This window comes from Glycine soja, chromosome 11 (assembly GCF_004193775.1).
Source record: "Glycine soja cultivar W05 chromosome 11, ASM419377v2, whole genome shotgun sequence".
Classification (NCBI taxonomy): domain Eukaryota; kingdom Viridiplantae; phylum Streptophyta; class Magnoliopsida; order Fabales; family Fabaceae; genus Glycine; species Glycine soja.
This window is the reverse complement of record NC_041012.1, coordinates 30,123,030-30,129,072: the sequence shown is the minus strand read 5'-3', so window position 1 is coordinate 30,129,072 and position 6,043 is coordinate 30,123,030. Positions and strand designations below refer to the sequence as shown.

Below are 6,043 nucleotides of genomic sequence, written 5' to 3'. Positions count from 1 at the left end.
GTTTGTGGGTTGATTGTCAATTTTAGAATCTTGCCAAGTCTATGTGGTGTTTGCTTTCATGGGTGCTTTGAGGGTAAATTTTAGCCTAGACACTTGAGAGATAGAGTGTATATCTTGTGAGGCTTTATCACTTTTCATTCTTGAGCTGATTAACTATTTTGCCATGATTGGGTTGCTTGGATGATTTTCATGAATGTCTTGACTTTTTGGATCTCCTTATGTTAGATGTTACCCATTCCTTTCATTCCTTGATGTTCATTGAGGAATATATGAATGTGTTTGTTTGTCTCTCTTTGATATCCTTGGATTTTGTTCTTTGTTTCATTTTGCCCAGGAGTGCAAAAGGCTAAGTATGGGGGGTTTTGATGTGCCATCATTTTCTTCTATTTTCTAAACCCTTTTTGCACCATTTTAATTATTGATTGGTCTTAATTGTCAATTAATTAGGCAGTTTTATTATTTGGGCTCATTTAGCTAATTTGATGTTTTTAATCTAATTTCAGGAATTAATGAAACATTGGGCTTAATCCGGATTTTAGTTGTGGACTTGAAGAGGGCAAATAAAGCAACGCTTACCTTAGTTAATTTCTAATTAGGAAATTTCGCAATTTTATTTTATGTTGTTCAGTGTTTATTTCATTTTGGGCCAGAGTATTGTAATAGGGCCCAGTGACTTTGAGTGACTCTTTTTAAATAGCTGCCTTGGGATTCGTGCAAGGCATTCTATTCTGCTATTTTCATTATTCAGAGCTTTGGTTTTAGGTTTTCACATTTTTCTGTTCCCTTGTTACAATTTTCGTTCTTAATGCAAATTTCCGTTTTCTGCTTCTAATTACGAGTTCATTCGTGCTTCTTCTACTTTCATTTATGTTTCTGTTCATTTACGTTTCTGTTCATTTATGTTTCTGTTTCATGTTTCATTTGCGTTTTCTGTTTGAATCCATGGAAGGCTAGATTTTCTGGTGTTGTTTCCTTTTGATGACGAAGCCCAACTCTCTTTGAGGTTTCGCTTGTAATGTGGGTTCCTGGCAGTTTTCCCTTCACCAGTTATCCCAATTTCGTGAATATTAATCAGTGCACGCTTCGTGTTCGATTAATTGCCTCTGAGCCTAACTTGCGTTCATGCTTAATGGACGAAGGGCTAACTGGTGTATGTGGTGCCTAATCACGTATTGAAAACCCTAAGTTGATTTTTGCTTAGTAAATTGAAACAGGGTTGGATTAAGTGGTTGACTGTTAGGGACGAATTTTCCATAACCCAGGATAAGAGAATGGCTTCTGAATCAGAGGAAACAACCCGTTTTTAATATTAGTATTTTCGTATTCCAGTTTACTTGTTCTGCTCTTTAATTACCAAACAACCAACCCCCCCCCCCAATCGTTACTGTTACTGCAAGTATATTATGAACATTTGGTTTGTCACTGCTCGTTGGGAAACGACCTAGGATCACTTCCTAGTTACTGCATTTTCATGTTTATTTGATTCGGGTACGGCCTCGATCACTCACAAAATAGCATAGGTTGTTGAGGCATTTGTTGTCGCCATGTAAGTGCACTTCCTGCTTTCTGACACTGCTCACAAGTGCTACAAATCTTCCACGCATCTTTAAAGATGGTGGGCCAATAAAAACCACAGTCAAGCACTTTGCGAGCTGTCATTTGAACACCCAGATGACCTCCCGGTGCGGAAGAATGACAGAATCGGAGGACTGAGTCAGTCTTATGATCTGGAATGCATCGTCTAATGACCTGATCGCTGCACAATTTCCACAAGTAAAGGTCATCCCAAATAAAATGCTTAGCATCACTTTTAATTTTATCTTTTTGAGCCTTAGATGCCAAGGGAGGAAAAATAGAAGCAACTAAATAATTGACAATGTTAGCAAACTAGGGAGTAGAAAGAGAATTAGAAATACTATATACTATATACAAATGATCATCCGGGAAATCATCCCGAATGGGTGAATCCTCATCAGACACACGTTCGATCTGACTCAAATAATCATCAACTAAATTTTGTGCTCCGCTCCTATCACGGATCTCCAAGTCAAACTCTTGGAGCCAGAGCATCCATCGGATCAATCTAGGCTTTGAATCTGCCTTCTTCAACAAGTACTTTAGAGCTGCATGGTTAGTACAAACAATAATGCGAGTACCAAGCAAATAAGAACGAAATTTTTCAAGAGCAAAAACTATGGCTAGTAGCTCTTTCTCAGTAGTAGTATAATTCGCTTGGGCAGCATCTAAAGTCCTAGAAGCATAATATATCACCCTAGGCAAATTATCAATTTTCTGAGCAAGGACAGTCACCAATGCATAATTTGATGCATCACACATAAGCTCAAAATGGACTGTCCAATCGGGTGCCTGGATGATGGGGGTGGTAGTCAGTGCTCTTTTGAGGCAATCAAAAGCCTCTTTGCATTTATCATTGAAGTCAAACTCCACCTCCTTTTGCAATAAGTTGGATAGTGGAAGGGCTACTTTGCTAAAATCTCCTATAAAGCGTCTGTAGAATCCTGCATGACTAAGAAAAGATCGCACCTCTCGCACGCAAGAGGGGTAAGGCAATTGTGAAATAACAGAAATTTTTGCAGGATCTACTTCAATGCCCTTATTGGAAATAATGTGGCCTAAAACTATACCTTGCTCAACCATAAAATGACATTTTTCAAAATTTAGAACAAGGTTAGTTTCAATGCATCTATTCAAAACCTTTTTCAGACTATCCAAACAAATATCAAAAGAGGATCCATATACAGTGAAATCATCCATAAACACCTCTATGCAATTTTCTAAAAAATCACTAAAAATACTGATCATGCACTGCTGGAAGGTACCAGGGGCATTGCACAGGCCGAAAGGCATCCTCCTATAGGCAAAAGTGCCGAAGGGGCAGGTGAATGTGGTTTTTTCCTGATCCTCTAGAGCAATAATGATTTGCATATAACCAGAAAAACCATCAAGGAAATAGTAGTGAGATTTACCTGTCAGGCGTTCAAGCATCTGGTCAATGAATGGTAGGGGAAAATGGTCCTTTTTGGTAACCTGGTTCAGCCTCCTATAGTCGATGCAAACTCTCCAACTGTTCTGCACCCGAGTAGGAATCAGCTCCTCCTTCTCATTTTTGATCACGGTGAGGCCGATTTTCTTCGGGACTACCTGGACGGGACTCACCCATTGGCTGTCGGAGATAGGATAAATGATTCCAGCTTGCAAAAGCTTGGTTATCTCCTTCTTCACTACATCAAGAATCACCGGGTCGAGTCTTCTTTGTGGCTGTCTTACTGGTTTAGCCCCATCCTCTAAATTTATCCGATGCATACATGTGGATGGGCTAATACCAGAAATGTCCGCCAGGGTCCAGCCTATAGCCTTGTTATGCTTCTTGAGAACTGATAACAACTTCTCCTCTTGCTCATCAGCAAGGGAGGCAGATATAATTACTGGAAAACTTTTGCTATCATCCAAGTAAGCATATTTTAAATTTGATGGCAGAGGCTTCAATTCTGGTGTGGGTAGTTGGATAATGGTAGAAAGAGATGATTTCTCAGCCAGTACCTCATAAAGAAAGTCAGAGGTATGTGTACTTCCTGAAACATGGTTAGTTCTATCTGACTCTAGAAAATCAATCTCAAGAGGTAAAACATCACGAGACATCTAATTAATATCAATTTTAGATTCACTCTCAGCATCAAATTCAGACATATGATCAAGTACAAATTCAAATTCAATGCATGAAGAGTGACATGCATGCAGATTAGAATGAAGATTAGTCATGTATTCATCAACAATATGGTCAATTATTTCAGCATGAAATACAGAAAGATCTTCAGATGGGTGGTTCATAGCATCAAGAATATTAAAATGAATAGTTATATCACCAAACTCCATAGATAGTGTGCCTACATACACATATATCTTAGTTCTAGTAGTTTTCATAAAAAGTCTGCCTAGAATGATGGGAACTGATCCTTGAGAAAATTCCTCCTCCATATTCAAAATATAAAAATCAACCGGGAAAATCAGTTCACCAACTTTAACTAAGACATCCTCTATGAAACCAGTAGGATAGGCAACACTTCTATTAGCTAAATGAATTACCACATCAGTTGACTGCAAAGGACCAAGAGATAGAGAATTAAAAATAGTCAGAGACATAACACTAATAGAAGCTCCTAAATCTAGCATGACATTGTCAAACTTACTGTTCCCTATAATACAAGGTATGCTAAATGTACCTGGATCTTTACATTTTTCAAGGATTTGGGGAACAGATTTTCCAATCAATGTGGATACATTTTTGCCCATGCTAATTCTTTCACTTCCTTTAAGCTTCCGTTTATTAGTGCACAACTCCTTCAAGAATTTAGCATATCTAGGAATTTGCTTTATTGCATCCAGCAGAGGTATGTTTACCTCTACTTTTCTAAATGTTTCCAAGATCTCCTTCTCTGCCTCTTCCATTTTTTTGTTGGAAATTGCTCTTGGAGGGAATGGAAGAGGGATATGCTACTTCTGTAAATCAAAATTACCAGTGGAAGATTCACCTGCATAGAAATTGTTAGGTAACTTACTCTTTAAATTTTTGTCATTATCTTTTTTTGGAGTAGAGTGAGGTTGGGTAGGTTCATTTGCGGATGAGGAAGATGTTGCTGGTTGAGGTCCTTGACGCTACTTTCCTGATCTCAATGTAATGGCAGTCACATTTTTGGGATTCTGGACAGATTGAGAAGGTAATATGTCAGAATTCTGGGACTGTTGTTGATTTAACTGTGTAGCAAATTGTCCCATCTGATTAGTTAAGCTCTGAATGGAGGCTCTGGTCTCTTGTTGAAACTGCATGTTTTGCATAGTCATTTGCCTCACAAGTTCTTTAAGGGAAGGTTGCGGAGGAGCCTTAACTGTTTGCTGTTTCTGGGGCTGTTACTGTTGTTGTTGTTGTTGCTGCTGGATTGGTGGAGGAACGTATGGTCTACTTGGGCCAGCAGCATTCTGAAAATAAGGCTGTTGTTGTTGTTGATGCTGTTGTGAAGGATTCGACCATTTAAGGTTGGGATGATTCCTCCACCCGAGATTGCACCTGTTGCTGGAGAGGTCATAATTGTTCTGTTGTGGCTGATTTTGCTACTAAGGTTGAGGAGGTCTATTGTAGATGTTTGCAGCATAAGCTTCAGGCTGTTCAATTGCTTCAAATTGTTGCACAGAAGGGAAAAGGTCTGTGTGGTGGTCGGCAGAGGAGCATAAACCACAGAGTCTGGCGACAAGAGCAAATTTTTTATTCATGGCCAGTTGGGTTACCAGGTTAACCAAGGCATCTAGTTTACCTTCAAGCTTCTTAGTCTCAGCTGATGAAGATGAATTCGTGGCTACTTCATGCACTCCTCTAATGACAATATCATCATTTCTGGCTTCAGTAGGGGTCATGTCTCCAAGAGCTCCACCACTGGCAACATCTATCATACTTCTCTCCATGTTACTGAGTCCTTCATAAAAATACTAGAGAAGAAGCTACTCAGAAATCTGGTGGTGAGGGCAACTGGCACATAGTTTCTTAAATCTCTCCTAGTATTCATATAAGCTCTCTCCACTGAGTTGCCTAATGCCTGAAATATCTTTTCTGATGGTCGTGGTCCTGGAAGCAGGGAATTTTTTTTTAAGAATACTCTCTTGAGGTTATCCCAGCTCGTGATGGACCTTGGAGCAAGGTAATATAGCCAGTCCTTTGCCACTCCCTCTAAAGAATGAGGAAAAGCCTTCAAAAATATGTGATCCTCATGGACATTTGGGGGTTCATTGGTGGAGCAGACAATATGGAATTCTTTCAGATGTTTGTGCGGGTCTTCACCTGCAAGGCCATGAAAATTTGGAAGCAAATGGATCAGTGCAGTTTTAAGAACATATGGGACATCCTCATCAGGGTATTGGATGCACAAGCTTTCATTGGTGAAATCAGGTGCAGCCATTTCCCTTAGAGTCCTCTCATGGGGTGGAGGTTGTGCCATGTTCTCAGAATGTTCAAAATCAGAATGTTCAAAATTAG

At 39.4% G+C, this 6,043-nt stretch overlaps 1 non-coding gene across 1 annotated transcript; it reads left to right on the top strand.

The window, feature by feature from the left end:
• The first annotated feature begins 5,521 nt into the window (after positions 1-5,521).
• On the top strand, positions 5,522-5,628 carry LOC114377780. The gene has a single exon (XR_003659215.1). It is a non-coding gene; the product is annotated as a small nucleolar RNA R71 (small nucleolar RNA).
• The last annotated feature ends 415 nt before the right edge of the window (positions 5,629-6,043 follow it).